We start from the raw sequence: 20,212 nt of genomic DNA, 5'->3' as shown, positions 1-20,212 counted from the left end.
TGGGGAGAGAGGGTGGGAAGGAGGAAGATGGGGAAAATCAGCTGGTTAAAAACGAGATGTTTTAAGTCACATAAGTATTTTAAATAACCTACTTGCCAAACAGTCATCTGTGTGACATCAAGAAAGTTACTTTACTCTTTGAGTTTTATTTACCTAATTGGCAAAATATTGCCGATAACCCATCATAGAGATTAAATAGCGAGTGAAGTCACTTAAGTTTCTGGCAAAGTAATTAGCCTGTTTTTAACAAGTTATTTCAAAATATGTGTGAAAATCAAGTACCTCAGTGCTTCATAAGATAATGTGTTAAATATTAAGGATAAAATGATGAGAAAAAAATTAAATGTACCGTGTCCCTGCACTAAAAATCTTACAGTTTTAAAATCTTAGCCATGCTTTTTTTAATTGCTTGATTAAAAAAAATACAGAATATCACTCTTCAATGTAAAGTTCCATGGGTGTTCCATTAAGATGCTATTTCCACTCAAGTATATTTAGCTATAGGCTAATATGAACATTATTTCTGAGTAAAACTAAGTTGCTTTTTAGAGTGGATCTGGAATCCTTGCTCACCACAGTTCTACGGGTGAAGCTGATTCAAAATAATTTTCTAAAGAGAATTTGCGTCCTGAATGTAGACATGCCCACAGCTCACCCTGATGGCTTTATTGAGATTTTAAGCCTCCATAAAAGGATTATAACCCTAACCCCACCTTGACTATTCCTAAGGAACATGGCTCTCAATTCTCATGGCTACATAGAAGAGTTGTATTTCTGGCATTTGCCAGGAGTAAAATCTCAAATCAATGTCAGCCAAGATTCACTGTTAAGAATTGCGATGCTAACTGATTTTCAAGGACACAGTCTAGCCTGTCTTTATAATTGGTTTTGCTAAGTTGTGATTGTGGGGTGTTGCCTTAGGTAACTCATTCTAAGTCCCTTTAGAGGACAGTGGAGTGAGCTGATTGGAAAAATCTGGATGCCCTGAGTGCAGAGAGTTTTCTCTGTTTCTTTTTTGATGCATCCCAAGCATGTAGTATTCATGTTGGACACACGGTAGGCTGAATAAATATTTGTGGATGCATGATTCCACTTTACTACAGTGCCTTCATCAAGAATATTATTTTCTAATTATTACACCAAGAAGTATCATATTTTCCCCGGACAATTTGTTTATTTTTACATCAAGGCCATTTAAGACTGTGATGAAAAAAAGAGTTCTCCCTCATCAATTTTCAAAAGCTTGGTATCAAATTCTGTTCCAACTCAGGTAACTGATATGGGTCACTACGGTGTGCAGTTTCAGCTCAATTCCCAGCTATACTTTGTAATGAATGTTAAATTTCTATAATCTTTTCTTGCTTTTATTTTAGATTCTTTGGAAGTCATCTGAGATTCTTTCTGGAATAAGCAATATGCATGGAAAGAAGGAGATGTTGCCTAAATTTCCTTTCTAGTCCAAGATTAAGCTGCACTTCTTATTATTAATGGGTGTTTTAGATAGAAAAGTGTTACCGTAAAGGGTCCAGGATCACGGACATTTCCTCAAAGGTCTTTACCTACTTTCACCCTTATCCCCATCTCTACTCCACTCCTAAAAAAAGATAAATTATTTTAACCAATTATCATTGGAATGTTGCCACTTGTATGAAGCAGCAGTTATGTTATTTTTAATAAAAATATATCCTTAAGTATGGGTATGAGATTTCTTTTGAGAAAAACAGCATTGTTCTAAAAGCAGATTATGGTAATGGTTGCACAGCTCATAAATATACTACACTGTCATTTGTATAGATTATATTTCAGCAAAGCCTTTTTTCTTTTGCTTTAAAAAATATATATACATACATATATATGTATATATACACATACATATATATATACACATATATATATGTGTATATATATATATATTTATATTAGTTTCCTATTGCTGTCATAACAAATGTCAGCAAAGCCTTTTTTCTTTTGCTTTAAAAATATATATACATACATATATATGTATATATATACATATATATACACATACATATATATACACACACATATATATATACATATATACATATATATATATACATACATATATATATATATATTTGTATTAGTTTCCTATGGCTGTCATAACAAATCACAAACCTACCAGCTTCAAGCAATGCAGATTTATTCTTTAACTGTTCTGGAGGTCAGAAGTCTGAAAGCAGTTTCACTGGGCTACAGTCAGCATATTCATAAGGATGATTCCTTCTGGAGACTCTGAGAGGAGAATCCCTTTCCTTGCCCTTTTCAGCTTCAAATGGCCACTTTTATTCTTTAGCTTGTGGCCCCATCCTGCATCTTCAAAGTGCATCATCATTCCAATCTCCACTTCTGCAGTCACCTTTTCTTCCCAGTCTGACTTCTTGGGACCACCAGATTATCTAGAATCATTGTTCCATATCAAAATCTTTAACTTGACCACATCAAGTGGTTACCTTCCAAATAAGGCAACATCTACAAGCTCTGGGAATTAGGTAAGATATGGACATTTTAGGAAGGTCGTTATTCAGTCTACCACAATGTCTGAAAAGTGCAAATATTCACAACATACAAAAAAAAAAAAAAAACCCCACACCATTTTGTAAATAAGAGAAAAGCAGATATAGAGAAAGATAATCAATTATACAAAGTGACAGAACAAATTCAGTAAAAGCACAGACGCAAGTCACTTAACAATGTCTGTAGTACCAGCACCATAGCTCACAGGGCTGCATGAAAACACAAAGGTCTCTTCAGCTTACATATGGAAGTTAGCACATAAATATATTATTATATAAAATGTAATTCCAGTAACAGCAAGAGTGTTCAAAAAATACTCCCTGTTCTCTAACATTGTTGTCTAAGCCTACCAGGTTAGAAGAAGCACAGAATATGTATGTTTCTAAATATCCCAAGAATTTAGAGGATTAACAGAAAAACAACAAAAAAGTATATGCTTAAAAATTATAATATAGAGAGGGGCGCCTGGGAGGCTCAGTCGGTTAAGTGGCTGCCTCTTGATTTTGTCTCAGGTCATGATCTCATGGTCCTGGGATCAAACCCCTGTCAGGCTCCATGCTCAGCACGGGATCTGCTCCACGTTCTCCCTCCCCCTCTCCTCCTGCCCCTCCCCTGTGCTCACTCACTCTCCCTATCGCTCTCAAATAGGTAAATAAATAAACTCTTTAAAAAATCATAATATATATAGAAAAAGTGAAAAGGAGAAAAAAAAAACAGGGGAAATGGCGGATAAAGGTATGGATATCTTCCAACATTTAAAGTGCAAATGTGGGTAAGGTGTCAGATGCAACTGATGAGCCTCAAACTATAATTTTTGACTTTATAATGCCTTAAGATTGGAGTAGGTCATCAAGGGAGTCTCATTCCAAGTGAGTTCCCCCGGGGACCGACAAGTACTTTGTTACATAGTTTCTGCCAGTCAACGTTCTTCCAAAGTAAACCACTTCAACAAGCTTTTAATAGAGTGAACCAAATAAAAAGACTATCTTAAATCCTCTGGCTCCCAGGTCTTGCCATTAATAAGAAAACAAACAACAGCAAAACAACCAAGGCAAAAATATAATAAATCATGCTACAGTGGCTCATCTGACCAAAACTTTTATCTCTAATTTGATAATGCTCCAGTTTGACATTTTCCTTTCTGGCATGCTGAAATCTTCTATTTCAGGCAAGCCTGTCCCCTAGCATCCATCTAACAGAGAGAAAAAATGGTATCTTGTTATCCATATGACCACCTTGAGGGCACACTGCAGCTTGCAGAGCACATGGTGATACTTATGGTGTCAATAACAATGTCTAAATAACACAAGTTTTAATCGTAGTCATCTTTTATCGACATGGTTGCTCCCTGGGCTCTGTTTAATTTGATCATATTGAAATGTGCTGTCCTGATTTTCATGAATTAGGGCAAAGTCACCCTTACTCGCCATCTGAAGTCTCAGATGTTCCTTCCCACCCAGTAATGAAAATGAAAATTATTTTCCTTGGCAACTCAGATGGTATTCTGGTTAATTATGTGGATGTAATTCTTAGATTATTTGCATATTTTATAGCTAGAAAGCCCTCTACTTTATTGCCAGCTTTCTTTTTTTTCAACTTCCTTAAGATATTCTTTATTTTATGTTATTTTATTGTATTTTAAGAACTTACTAAATTTTCCTGAAATTATTTTGGTAATTAGGCAGGCTCTAATATACATTTAAAATATATATTATAGTTTTTTAATAATTTCACAATATTTACAAGTAGTGTTTATAATCTAAATATATGTCCCCAAAACTTTTATGTTCATAAAGGGCCAACTTATAAAATATAAGCTAAAAATAATAAACACATAAATAATTGGATTAGGTACCTTTTGAAACCTTTCAAGGACGGGTCCCAAACTACACTGAATTTAGAAGTAGATATGTACTGCTTGCCTCAAAAAAAAAAAATACAGAAATACATTATTGGCAAAAGAGTAAATACTGCAGTTAATACAAATAAATTACATGTTTAGAAATTATAAACTGAAATGAATTATTCTGAATGAATATGCTATCAAATTGGATGTTCTTTACAAATATATTGACCAGATTATGGGGGTGAGTATACCCTAAGTGAATGGATATGATGGATTTCTAATTTTTAAGGTAATTTCTTTTTAATGACAGCCTGCACAGCTGCACAGCTGGTCAGTGGTCAGCAGCAGGGACTACAGATGATAAGTCTCTAAAAAAACCAAAGCTTCTCACATTACGTGTTGTTTCAGTTTCCAGATAATTTAAAAATCCCCTAACATGACTGTAATGTCTGCTATCTGTCATTGACTGAGTACACAGCTTATTGTATGGGCTTAACATACATCATTTCATTTAATAATTTTAATAATCCTAAAGACAGTCATTAGTGGAAACTTTTGGAAGAGTTCATCATCTGCATAATAACCATGGTTAAACCCCAGACAGAATTAGAACTAAAACCCAGGTCTGACGACCTTAGCTTTTATACTGTACTTCTAGAATCTGAAAATAAACAGATTGTGCTGTTGTTCCAATAGAGTCTAACTAGCTTTAGATGATACTGCTTATTTCCTACAGAATAAGAGACAACAGCTCAGGTTTATATCTCCTGGTATCAGCAGAGGTCTGGAGGGCTAACAGTTTCTTAAAGGTGTTAGTAATCACATGTTTGCCTTCCCTAGCTACTCTTGGGAATAAAGAAGACAAAGAAAAAAAGAAGTTACATATGTTACATCTGATTCTGTGTGATGATAACTGACTTTAATAGAACTACACAATCATCTTTAGTGGTCTTTCTCTTAGATTTTAAAGAAACAGATTGGTATTGAAGAAAAAAATGATTCTTGACCGATTTTATAATCTTCTGTTAGCAAGTTCCTTCTGGGCCCTGGACAAGACAGTTCATGTCACTGCTGTAGGTTTCCTAACATATAAAATGACTTCAGATTTTGGAACGTTGAAATCTTAGAGTTATGTCAAGTTTAAAATTAAATGACTTGATCAGATTTCTGATTCCAGAAAGATGGAGTAGATGTATGTTTTCCTATTCCTCCCACTGAGTACATGAACAATGCTGAGCATTATATATAAAATGAACATAGAAGACCCTTGAGAAGTGCAGAGAAAAAGGGCAGATAAACTAGGGACTTCAGATTCCAAGAAATGGCACAGTGATATGTGCTCTAGATTTTCTTTTAACCTTATATTTCCCAGACTGAAGCTGAAGAAGCTGGTGTCCCAGAGATGCCAATGGGGACAGAGAAAGGCCAACAAACACCTATGCTCTCTATCCAAAGTACCATAAAAGAGTCAGTTAAGAGAAAATCTTAGATAAGTACTTGTATATTGCCAAAACAACACAGAAAGATAGGAAGAAAGAACAAGAAAGAAAGAAACAAATGAACGAACTATTGCCTTGTATCGCCCATGCCAGAAGAAGCCAAGTGGGGGTTAAAGAGTTCTACACTTGTCAGGCTATAACGAGATGCCGCAATCATCCTGTCAGAGTTTTGGGTCAGAAATGGTTGGGTAGGGACTGGGATTCATCCTTGCTAATGGTAATGAAGTCAACCTCCACTCCACCCACAACCTCAGTGAAGACCACTGCACTTTTAAAACTGAAAACAGCAACAACAAAAACACAATGGATGGACTCAACAGTAGAATGGAGATGGCAGATGAAAGAATCAGTAAACTGGAATACAGAACAATTGTAACTATGCTATCTAAAAAGCCCAGAGAAAATCAACTAAAAGAATTAATGAATGGAGCCAATGGGGCTATAACAAAATATCTAACATTCATATCACTTGAGTCCCAGAAGAGAGAAGAAAAAAGGTGAGGCTGGAAAGGTGTTTAAAAAAATTTATTTTCCCTAAATTTGGCAAAGGAAATAAATTACAACAGACTCACTAAGCTGAATGAACTCCAACATCAACTCAAATAAATCCACCTAAAAACACATCATAGCCAAGCTTTTGAAAAATAAAAGCAAAGACAAAAAATTTCATAATCAAGAGAGAAATGATATCTTACCTATAAGAAAAAACTGAGATGAATGAAGTAGATTTCTCACCAGAAATCATGGAGGCCAGGAAAATTTTTGAGTACTGACAGAAAAGAACTATCAGCTCAGAATTCTATATCTAGTAAAATAAATCCCAGGAATTACAGAGAAATCAAAATATTTTTTTAATCAAAATATTTTTTGGTGAAGGCAAACTAAGAAAATTTATCACCAATGACCTATCCTCAAAAATGGTTAAAGGAGGATCTTACACTAGAAAAGAAATGATAGAAGCAGGAATCTTTGAACATCGGGAAGGAAAAGCAACAATAGAAAGATAGAAGTATGTGAAAATAAACTACATTTACCTTTTCCTCATTAGTTTTCTAAAGTATCTTTGATGGTTCAAGCAAAAAGTATAACATTGTCTGGAGTAGTTGTAATTACATGGAGAGGACATATTTAAGACAATTATATTATAAATGAAGGGAATTAGAGGGATGTAAAGGAAGGTAAGATTTCTTCATTTAAACTGGTAAAATGTCACACCAGTAGATTGTTATATTATGCATAGATAATGTGATGCTCAGAGTAACCAATAAAAAGCTATATGAAAGACACACTTAAAAACACTATCGATATATCAGAGTAAAATTCTAAAATATATTTGAGTAACCCATAGGAAGACAAGAAGAATAAAGGACAGAAGAAAAGAAAGAGAACACATGACAAAAATAAAATGGCAGCCCTAGATGTTAATAATATCAATAATTAGGTTAAATGTAAATTATCTAAGTACACTGATTAAAATATAGAGATTGGTATGGTGGATTTTAAAACATGATGTATAGGCTACAAGAAACTAATTTCATATATAATGATTTAGGTTGTTCAAAATTAAAAGGATAGAAAAATACTGCATAAACATTAGTCAAAATAGTAATTACTATATTAATACCCCGTAGTGAAGACTTTATAGCAAAGAAAATTACAAAGAAAGAAAGACAATGCATAATGATTAAAGGATCAATCCAACAAGAGCACGGTTACTCTAAATTTGTATGCAACAAAAAAAGAGCTGCAAAAACATGTGAAGCAAAATTTGATAGAGTTAAGAGAGAAATAGATAAATCCGCAATTAATGTCATGATATTCAACATTCTTTTCTCAACAATTGATAGAACATCTGAACAGAATAGAACTCACTACCACCAACCAACAGGATCTAATTGATATGTATAACATGGCAAGAAATATACAGCTGCACATTCTGGTCCATGAAGTTAACCTTACTCAAATTGTTGATATCATACGGAGTGTGTTTTTGGAGAGGAATCAGACTAGAAATCAATAATGAAATAGCATAAAAATATCCAAACAGGTGGAGGCTAAACAACACACTTCTAAATAATCTATGCGCTAAAAGGGAAGATTCAAGGGAAATAAAATATATTGAACTGAGTTGAAATGAAAATGCATTATATTAAGACTTGTTAGAAACAGCTAAAGCTTGCTGTGAAGGAAATGTACAGCACGAAATAAATATATTAGAAGACGAAAATTTTCAAATTGATCATCTAAGCTCTCTCCTCAAAAACTAGAAAGTGTAAAATAAACCCAAGCAGAAGGAAAACAGGCAGAAGAAAAGATATAATGTGAATATGAGCAGACATCAACGAAATTGAAAACAGAATCCATATAGAAATAAATGCAATGGATTCTTTGGTACATTCATTCAAATGATTGGCAAACTTCCAGCAAAACTGACAAAGACAAAAAATAAAGGACACAAATTATCAATATCACAAATGAAACAGGGCATATCATAACAGAACTTGCAGTCATCAGAATATGAGCAAATATTATGAGCAACTCTAAACCCATACATTTGAAAACCCAGATGAAATGGACCACTTCCTTGAAAAGCACAATTTACCACAACTTATCCAATATGATACTATTTGAATAGCCCTCTAAATTTCTAAGGAAATTGAATGTATAACTAAACACTCTCCCCCAAAAGAAGTTTCCAGGACCAGGTAGTTTCAGTGAAGAAATCTAAAACAATGTTAAAAGAAGTTAGCACTAATTTCCATCTTATTAGGGAACGTAAATTTAAGTAACAGCAGGTTATCACTACATACTCATCAGAATGGGTACAAAGTTACAATTATACAGATGAATAAGACCTAGAGAGCTTCTGTGCAACATAGTGCCTACAGTTAACATAGTTAAGAGTACAGGGTTGTTCACTAAAACACTTGTTCAGAGGGTAGATCTCATGCCAAGTGTTCTTATCAAAAGAAAAAAATGTGGATGGTGGGGCAATGGGAAACAAGAAATCTTTTGGAGGTGATGAATATTTTTATTACCTTGACTATGATGATAGTATATATCCATATGCCCCAAATCATCAAAATGTATACCTTGAATCTGTGCAATTTGCTATACACCTCAATACAGCTGAAAAATAAAATTATGTACATTAAAATAAAATATACTATAGCACGAAATTTTGGCAAGGCTCCCAAGAAACAGGATCACTTGAACTTTGCTGTTGTAAATGTAAAATGGTACAACTATTCGAGAAAATAGTTTGGCGGTTTCTTTAAAAATAAAATTACACATGGGGCTCCTGGGTGGCTCAGTAGGTGAAGCACCCAACCCTTGTTTTCAGCATAGGTCCTGATCTCAGGATCTTGAGATCAAGCCCTGTGTCAGGCCCTGTGTTCAGCGGGGAATCTCCGCTGGAGATTCTCTCCTTCTCCCTCTCCTTCTGCCCTCCCTCCACTCTCTTTCTCTCTCTCTCTCTCAAATAATAAATAAATAAATCTTAAAAAGAAAAAAAAAAAAAAACACAACTAACTACACATGACTTGAAGACAGGACTTCTGGGCATTTATTCCAGAGAAAGGAAAACCTATATTAAAAAAACCCTGTAAATAAAGATTCATAGCAGCTCAATGTATAATTGTCAAAAACTAAAAATGCCGGAGGTTCTGCAACAGATGAATTACCAAACATAATGAAATACATCCATAATCACAGACTATTAAATAGCACATACAAAGGCACAAACCATAGCTGCAGACCCCAACTTAAGTACATCTTCGGAGAATGATGCTGAGTGAAAAAAAACCAGCCAACCCCCAAAGTTTATGTATTTCAGAGTCCATTTAGATACTGATCTTCAAACTTAAAAGGACAAAATTGTAGAAATGGAAAACAGATTAATGGTTCTAGGGTGGGCTAAGGGTGTGAGAGGCAGGTTTTCAGAGGTGAGAGTGGCCATAAAAGGGCATCATGAAGGTCCCTGGAGATCATAGAAATGTTTTGTATCTTGTCTGTGTCAAAATATTTTCATTGTCACATTTTATTGTAGTTTTATAAGATGTTGGGGGAAACTGGGTAAAAGATTCATGGAATCTATTATTTCTTATAACCGAATGGGAATCAACAATTATCTCAAACTAAAACCATTTATTTAAAAGGTTAGATGACTCTAGGAAATAAGAATTAAAAAATAATATACCTTCATATTCTGGTTTTCTTACTGTATTTTCCTATTTATTCATTAATACATTTGTTCATCATTATTCATTAATTCATTTGTTCTTATGCTTTTGGCTTTTCTTTTCACTCTACTTATAGGCTTATGAACTGAAAAGGGTATTTTGTACAATTGTTCATTTGAACGTTTTCATTCATGGTGCCTTATTGTGCATTTGGGATGCTGCAAGTGTACCAACCTGACCATAATAATGATAAATTTATATATGCTATGTGGTCAAGATGGGGAGGGTGGGATTCTCTGTATACTCCTTTATAAATCAGTTGTTTTCTGCTTTCTACAAATGACAACGTATCTTTTCTGTCTCCATACATATATTCAACAGATATTTGTTGAACACCTACTTTGTGGCATTTGCTGTTCCAGACACTGAACATTTTAGTGGTGACAATATAGTCTCTTCCCCTCATATTCAGAAGTATGGGTATAGAGGTGGAGAGGTGAACACATAACAAGTTAACAAATGTAACAAGAATATATTTTCCAATGCTTAAGAGATATATACTACATTCGTCTTAGAACATTTATCCTTTGAGTCATTCCATCTCTTAGGACAATGTTTATTGACACCCTTGTGATTACAGGCTGCATAGCTTCTTGTGGGGGCTGACTATGCCTCTAATCAGCATCTCAGGCCTCACCCACTACATGCTAGTAGCACCCCTTCCCAACTTGTGACATGAGAAACTGTTTACAGACTTTGCCAAATGTCTCTAGTTTTCTGGAGAAAGGTATCTCTTGGGCAGGAAGAAGACCATGGTTGCAAACTATTGCCTGAGAGACTCTTGAGGTTTTTGCCCCAGGACAGACAGTTCAGGGTGGGTATTAAAACTTTTTTTTTTTAATAAAAATTTTATTTATTTGACAGAGATAGAGACAGCCAGGGAGAGAGGGAATGCAAGCAGGGGAGTGGGAGAGGAAGAAGCAGGTTCATAGCGGAGGAGCCTGATGTGGGGCTCGATCCCATAACGCCGGGATCACGCCCTGAGCCGAAGGCAGACGCTTAACCACTGTGCCACCCAGGCGCCCCAGGTATTAAAACTTTTTATCAAGACAGTAAGTTCTGAAGCTAGCCTTCATGGAGAGAGAAAGTTCAATCCTTTCTCAAATATCTTGTCAAAGCCAAATTAGAAAGAAAAAAAGTGGAAACTAAAGTCAGAGTGGGTATATGAATCTTTAAAATAATTCTGACAGTAACCCTGGCGAGATGAACGCCCTTTGGAGGTTTTTTGACCAGAGAGTGACATAACATGAATTTAAGGTTGCCTGGTTGCCTAGAACCCTCTCCCCTTTTGTCCTGAAAATCTTGTTCTCTCTTTCTTTCTTCTCTCCTCCTTCCTTCCTTCCTTTGCTCCTTCCGTCCTTCCTTTTCTTTCATTCTCTTCTTTCTTCCTTTCTTTTCTTTTTTTCTTTTTTCTTTTCCTTTCTTTTCTTTTCTTTCAAGATGTATTTATTTATTTTAGAGAGAGCAGTTAGGAGGGGCACAGGGAGCGAGAGCCCCAAAGCAGACTCTGCACTAAGTGCAGGGCCTGACGCAGGGCTCCATCTCATGACCCTGAGATCACGACCTGAGCTGAAATCAAGAGTCAGTCACCTAACCAACTGAGCCATCCAGGCACCCATAAAGTCTTGTTTTCTATGAACACTTAGCCTCAGGCAAACCAAATTCATGGGCTATGTCAGTTTTATTTAGAAGTTTTCACTCTGACTGCTTTAAGAAGAATATATAATGGGGTGGGGGCCGATCGCAGAAAGTGTAAGGTATTAGGACACTACGGCGATAATCTATTCAAGAGATGAAGGTCGCTATCCTACGAGCTGTTCTGTTCCATTTTGTATATATTAAGTTTGAGATGCGCATTACGTATCAACCTCGGAATGTCAGTAGACAATGTATATAAATGTGGATCTAAACAGTCTGGACATAAACTCGGAGTAATCAGGTTTTTTTTAAAGTGATGGTGTTGGGGCGCCTGGGTGGCACAGCGGTTAAGCCTCTGCCTCCGGCTCAGGGCGTGATCCCGGCGTTCTGGGATCGAGCCCCACGTCAGGCTCCTCCGCTGTGAGCCTGCTTCTTCCTCTCCCACTCCCCCTGCTTGTGTTCCCTCTCTCGCTGGCTGTCTCTCTCTCTGTCGAATGAATAAATAAAATCTTAAAAAAAAAAATAAAGTGATGGTGTTATAGGCTGAATTGTGTCCCCCTCAAAATGCATGTGTTAAAGTCCCAAGTCCCAGTACATTAGGTGGGACACGAATCCAATATAGCTGAATGGTGTCCTATAAGAAGAGGAAGAGACACCGTGCGTGAACTTGCACAGAGAAAAAGCCATGTGAGGCACAGAAGGAAAAACAGAAAACAAAACAACAAAACAACTAAGAGAAGAAATATCACAAATGTGTGAGGTCACTGAGGTCATCTGGATTAAGTGAGGCTTTTTTTTTAGTTTAAGAAGGAAAATATTCAATTTATAGTATGTTTATATATGGTATGTTTGAATCCATGAGTGGGTGAAGACAGACATCTCTGGGTTAATATTTTATATAAGAGAAAAAATCATTTACTCTTTTATCATAGTAGAAAAAATAGCATATGTGGGGAGTTTAGATTGTATGGCAGGTTGATGAGGTTGTGTTTATATGGTTTTCCATTTACTTAATAAGGAAGGAGGTGAATGAAGCTTATGGAGATTATAAGTAAAAGATATCATCTCTGAACTGGATTAAGAAGATGTGGTCCATATATACAATGGAATATTACTCAGCCATCAGAAAGAACGATTACCCAACATTTGCAGCAACATGGATGGGACTGGAGGAGATTATGCTAAGTGAAATAAGTCAAGCAGAGAAAGACAATTATCATATGGTTTCACTCATTTATGAAACATAAGAAACAGGAAGATCGGTAGGAGAAGGAAGGGAAGAATGAAGAGGGGGTAAACAGAAGGGGGAATGAACCATGAGAGACTGTGGACTCGGGGAAACAAACTGAGGGCTTCAGAGGGGAGGGGGGTGGGGGAATGGGATAGGCCGGTGATGGGTATTAACGAGGGCACGTATTGCATTGTGCACTGGGTGTTACAAGCAAATAATGAATCTTGGAACATTGCATCAAAAACTGGGGATGTACTGTATGGTGACTAATATAATAAAAAAAAAGATATCTCTGAGAGTGAAAAAGTGAATTTATTACACATATTATTTACATCTGATAATTGAAAAATAAATCTTTATCCACAATATACATATACAAACACACACATATATAAAGAAATAGTAATATAACCACAAATAACCAAGAAGCGAAAGTCATAGAATGTCATACATTTGTAGTGTTTGTTGGACTGCCTGTAATCTGGGTGAGTATTTCCTATAATGCTGGTTGTTTTAGCTTTTAAAAATATATATAAAATGAGAAATTTGAAAGTAGAATGTTCCTCTGAAACCTTTTGTAAGCCAGAATGGTGTAAAACAAAGAAGCAATTGCCATTAATTTACATTAATGGAAAAATTTTTGGACATTCCCACACTCAAAAAATTTCCTCTTTTAAGCCTTTTCTGATACGTTAGGACACATCTTACTAATGCATGCACAAACTATATCACGATAAAGCTCAGATGTGCATAGACACAGTTCAAAGCTATGGTGCCTTGATGGTGTGATAAGGAGAGTAGTGCGCTTGGGACCACCCTTGCTGCTCAGGGTGCACACTGCCTCTATAAAGGCTCCCTGCAAAACAAACCCTGGACACTATTTTTGCTTTTGCACCTTCTTTTATAAAAGTGGAAATCTTTGAATATCTTTTAGTTGGGAAAACAGGTATTAAATGTAGGTCTTTCATAAGAGCAAACTGACTTAAGATAAACTTGAAAAGTGGGGGATATCTGTATATTGTTTAAAAAATTGTCTACTTTGTACCTAGTAGCTAATGGAAAAATTCAAAGGATAATAAGCATTTGGGCAATAAAAATCCTGTTCATGCCATTAGTAGTGCTAACATGATTATCATAAAATTAATGATATGTCTCCATGCAAAGTGGCCAGATGCAAATTTAGATTTTGTTTCTGTGCCCAAAGCAAAGAGGCTACTTAAGGCAACTATGACTGGCACCAATGTATTGACACACAGCAAAACTCACTTTTAGTCAGTGTGTTTGGTCTAGAGCTGAACTTCAGTGTTTAAATAAGTCACATAATCATCGAAGAAACGAAGGCAAATGTTGCACTTTCTGAACCTGTCCTTACAAGTTCCTCTTTTTTCCATCTTAATTGACTAAGTCCAGAATACTTTAATAGGGGGAAAACTGTTTCAGTTGCTTTGAGGAAATTAAAGGGCTGAAATAGTCTTCATTTTGAAAACAATCCATAGGGTCACTTCTATGTACCAAGCAGACTGTCAAATCAAGTCACATTAGGAAGCAGTCCTCATGTGTTTAGGTCTCATTAGCCAGTGGGAGCAAAGGGATTCTTGTTAATACGTGCCTACAGCTAACTTTGATTCTGGTATTTCACAGCCGATAGAGATATCACGCGGCACTAATAAACCTGGCCAATTTGCCTTTTCCGGGCTGCCTCCGACATCCCCAATTCCTGACTTTTGTCTCCTGCAAGGATTAGCGCACTGCCTTTGCTGACCTGCCATTCAGGAACGTATGCACACTGTTGCATCAAACTGTCAGCTCAGAATCAAAGTTCATTCCCCCATGTGAATGCGCAGGGCGAGGTTCTCTTAGTCCTATAAGAGTATCACTTATCAAAGTTCCATTTGAAGATTGCACGGCCCCCAAGTTATTACAATTTTTTTTTCCAGTGAATGCTCACAAAAGTTCAATGTGTATGGATTGAGGCAATTCAAGTAATAGGCTTCAAACTGGACCTGAAGCCATTGTTCTCTCAGCCCTCAGGCCATCAATGGCTGTGTCAGATTTGATTTTTATTCAGGGTAGATTTTCTTCCAGGTGACCAGCAAAGCCAACCTTGCTCTTTGCCTTTAGAAGGGATCCCTTTCAGTTTGCCCTGTCTGTCCATACATATATGCTTATGTAAGTACATCTGTATATGCACGTATTGCCCAAACACTGAAATTATTTTAATTATTTATACCTGAAGATCCTCAGACCTGTGTCTTGTGTAAATCAGTCATAAAAATATATATATCCAACAGGAAAAAAGTTGTTGATGCCTTTATATACCAATTATATACTTAGATGTCTCTGTTCTCAGAAAAAATAATCTTACACTTTTGAGGGCCTAGAAAATATATAAGATCATTTATGACAACTTTATGTACTGATTCCCCATAACCTCAGTTTTTAGAAGAAAATAGGCATTTCATTACACACGTACTCTGTGTTATGCAGCAAAGGAAACACAAGATTGACTTAGACTTGGATTTAAAGCAAATCAGGAAATATTTTAGAACTGCTAATTCAGCACCGTGAGCTAAACGAAGGATAAGTAATGAAGATGGGTGCCCCAATTATATGAATTAGAACAAAAATAGGATCATATGATAGTTTAGAAACAGGAGAGAATGATGAGTGGAGCACAAAAGAAACAAAAAATTCACGAGAAAGCTAGGACATCAATTTCTCCTACTCCTTAGAAAGGAGACAACAGAACTAGGAAAATCCCCCAAGATCAACATCTGATGTGGGAAAGGAAGGGATAAAAGACAAAAGACTTTACACAGATAATAGCAGCATTCTGTGGACATTTAGTTGTTTTCTGTCTGGAATGGTAAACTTCTCAGCTTACAAGAATATAGGTGGAGTATAGACTTGTCCAATCACTAGGTTGTATACCTGAACCTAATGTTACATCATGTGTCAACTATACTTAAAAAAAAAAAAAAAAAAGTTGGTTTCACTAGGCTCCACTGCTCAGTGTTGTGATAACGGAGTATGATGGTAGATCAGAAGAACTAAATAATACCATGAATTTAATTATGGAAATGGAAATTAATAGAAACATATGGCGATTAGGTTAATAAAATGTTCTTCAAACATATTTGTAAAATGTATTTAGAAATCCTTCATTTTAGTTTTCATTTTGTACTAAAACAAAGGACATATGAACTAGACTAATAAAACATCACCCTTTCCATTGTGATCATTTTAGATTTCCTGAAGAGATGGGGACAAGAGAACAAGAAGGAGAAGGAGAAGAGGGGGAGAAGGAGGAGGAAGAAAGTAAAGAGGAGGAAGAAGGGAAAGGAGATTGAAATGTACTGAGGCTTACATCTGTTGAGCTGTAGGCAGATATGTGGGGTACCATAATCTCAAGCCTTCAACCTTAAATGAAAGCAACTCCTTCAAAACTAAAACCACTTGGGTCCTCTGTTATTCTGACCCAGGACGAAGGATTGATCAGTTTCTGGCATGTAACCTGAAAAAGTGGAGAAGTGAGGAAAAAATAGAAAGTACAACAAACAGAATCAACTAATGCCTAAGAGGAGACCAGAAAACATATTAAAAGTGGAGAAATTAACTGTAAGTGATTCTATGTTTCAGGTAGAGAAGATATAAAATTGATATATATTATTAAAATAATTAAGAGATATTATATATAAAGTCACTTTGATTACCTTGGGATGAGAAAATTGCAAAGGGCTTGTCCAATTTATGTAGCACGTTTTTAAAAAAATATGTACATTCGTTGTTATAAAACTTGAATGGCTTTTTACTATTTAAAATAAATTCAGTAAGGCATTTTATTAAATAAAGATCCTACGTTTTTATTTATAAATTAGAATTATCATATATCGAATATTCCTAAAGTGGAACATATTTAGGTGGAATGCAAAGAAACAAGTAAAGTCCAGGAATCAAATCTCTGATAATTATTTACTGAAGATACGTGTACTTAGTATTTAACGCTGTATCAGAAAGAGATTTAAGGTTAAACATTTGACATGAGATCTTTGAACTTTTTTTCCCAGTATTAATTAGCGAGGCTAAATTATGCAATCTCTGGGACTTCTGACAACAAAAGACAATTTCCTGCTTACAGCTCATGGCCATCCTGGTTACTATCTTCATTCTAGGTTCCAGGCTGGGGCAAGAGCCCCCATCTAAGATGTTGTAAGTTTATATTCTTGAAGAGAGGGTCAGAACATATTTTGAAAAATAATAATGCAGCATACCATAGTCCAACTGTACCGTAATTTCAGAGAGTGCAAGGAAGTTATGCCAAAATATTTATGTGCTGCTCCATATTAGCTTGCACAAATAAATAGTAGATAAACAGTTCTGACTAAAGGTTCATGATAAAATAACCCTCATTTCATGAAACTTTAATTTTAGTGAAAGTGTCGTACAACTGATACAGGACAAGAAGAAAATTATGGTCTTACAGAACAATAAATTCAATATTAAAGGCATCACTGTCTTACAGGTTTATATTTCAAAAGCATTTTGTCGATGGATAGGCTGAGTTAATTTTTAACTCTATTTTTTTTTTTTTTTAGTAGCTCAGAGCAGGTCTTTATTCACATACCCTTCCTGCTTTAGAATAGCAAGTAGCAAAGTATCTTTAAAGCAAGCATAGGTTAAGTGCAGAATAAGAAAATCTTATGATGATGATAGGACAGACCAAGAATGGAGAGAGCTAAATTTCAGATCAAAAGCTATGTCTCCAGTCCTGACAGAATAATCAGTCCTTGACTTTTACACAATAAGTAAATTCGATATGCATTTCATAAATAGCAAATAAATGGGCAACCTCAGAATATCATTTTAATGAGTGTGACTTTCCTGACGGCAACCACACACTCTGTATTCACTGAAGCTTCCTGTGTAGGATGCAAGTCAGGAAAACTTAAAAAGCACTTAAAAACCATAGCAGACAATGAAAAGTAAAAAGGCCATTTAGGTTTGCTGAAAGAGAAGCACAACGATATGCCTTCAAAAGATTCTCCAACGCATCGGCTTAGGATTCTTCTCATGGAGTTAAGGCTACTCTTAAAAAGAAAATAGTATCAGAAGCAGAAGAAAAAGATCCTTTAAAAAAAAAATACTCGAAGTTTCATAAATGTATTTTGGTTTTAAAATATAAATGGTAATCTGCTTTGATTTAAATGTTATTTACGAATGCATGAAATAATACTTTTGCGAAGGTTAGGACTCCGGAAATATTTTAAATCATTATTTTCTCTGTTCTGTCTGCTCCAGTGCCAAATACCCAGTGGGAACTCAATAAATATAAATTGATGATGATGATGATAACTTCCCTGAGACACACACACAGTTTGAAAAATCAGTTATTAAGTCCATATGCATTTTAACTTTGAATTTGTCTTTCTAAAGAACTTGAAGTCAGATTTATTTCAGTTTTGTCTCAGCTATATTTTGATGAGCAGTGAAGAAACTGCAGACACAGACTTTTTGTATTGATGATGCAGGATTTATTTATTAGGCTCATTCACTGGGCAGGTTAGTGAGCTATCTTTTTTGATGTCACCCACTGCATTCTGGGGCAATGAGCCCTTGTAAAACTACAAACTCAATTATAGCATGAATTAATATTTTATACATTAAATTTCATAAGTTATACTTGGTTGAACAGAGTAACTGAATTAAAATATGATTTATAATTAAATCCTTATCAATCACCCTAAGAGTGCAACCAATCTGTATATTTGGTCCTCAGTTCTCATTTAAAATTGTGAAGTGATTTGTCAGGTAATAAGAGTAATCAGTTTTAGGCAAGAGACAATTGCTTGCTGCAATATAGTCACATTTGTAATTGATCAGCAATGGCATGATGATTTATCATTCATGAGACGTGTATCAGTTCGGAAAGCTTAACTTATACAGTGGTGCATTCAGCCTCAAATTTGTAAACATTTCAGAATTAGAACAGCTCTATACTCATATGAAATGTTACATGCTTCTTCCCTCTAAAAACATACAAATTAAAGTAGGTCTACTTCTGATCACCATATGATTCAAAGTATTACAACTAAAAATTGTATTATATACAAATGTTTAATCGGGTATATTGTTATTCTTATAAAAATATTTTAAAACTACTCATGATATACAAAAATATCATCCTGAGCTATATTAGAGAAAGATTACTTATTTACATGGACTTTTAGAGTTTTCCATTAGGGCTTTTTTTTTAGAGCAGTTTTACATTAACGAATACTCACTTTTTCATTAACCACAACAAAAAAATCAAGGAAATTTTATCTACTGGCCTTAATTTGACTGTAAATCCTCATCTATTATCAGAAATCCAAAGAGAAGATTATAAATTTTATGTTCACTGGCAAAAATTACTTAATATGAAACATGGAAAATAATGGTGTAAAGCTTTAAATTTGAAATGAGTTTCTATAGAAAGAATCAAGCAACATATCTCCAATTGGTTGGTGGTCTGTATGTATAAGATCAGGGAGAGTCAGAAAATGAAGGAATAATGAAATAAGATTAAAATAAGAAGACAGGGAGTTGCAGCACAATAAATACAAAATTGAGTGTTGGTTTGTTTTTGCTTCAAATTATGGAGAGGAGAAAAAAAATAAATTATGGAGAGGAGAGGGAGCAGAAGAAATGTATTATACATCAAGTCTATAGTCCAGATCCCAACTTCTTGACCCATTCACCAGTCAATGGACATTTGGGATCTTTCCATAACTTGGTTGTTGTTGATAATGCTGCTATAAACATTGGGGTGCATATGCCCCCTTAAGTTAGTATTTCTGTATTGTTTCGGTAGATACCTAGCAGTGCAATTGCTGGGTCATAGGGTAGTTCTATTTTTCACTTTTTGAGGAACGTGTATACCGTTTTCCAGAGTGGCTGCAGCAATTTGCATTCCCACCAACAGTGTAAGAGGGTTCCCCCTTCTCCACATCCTCACCAACACCTGCTGTGTCCTGTGTTGTTAATTTTAGCCATTCTGACAGGGGTGAGGTGGTGTCTCATCATGGTTTTGATTTGTATTTCCCTGATCACGACTGATGTTGAGCATCCTTTCATGTGTCTGTTAGACATCTGTATGTCTCAGATGAACATAGAGGAAGGAAAAAAAAAAGAGAGGGACAGAAACAATAAAAAGACTCAACTATAGAGAACAGACTGAGGG

The sequence above is a fragment of the Ursus maritimus genome, unplaced genomic scaffold, assembly GCF_017311325.1.
Source record: "Ursus maritimus isolate PB19 unplaced genomic scaffold, ASM1731132v1 scaffold_15, whole genome shotgun sequence".
NCBI lineage: Eukaryota > Metazoa > Chordata > Mammalia > Carnivora > Ursidae > Ursus > Ursus maritimus.
This window is presented reverse-complemented; position numbering follows the sequence as displayed.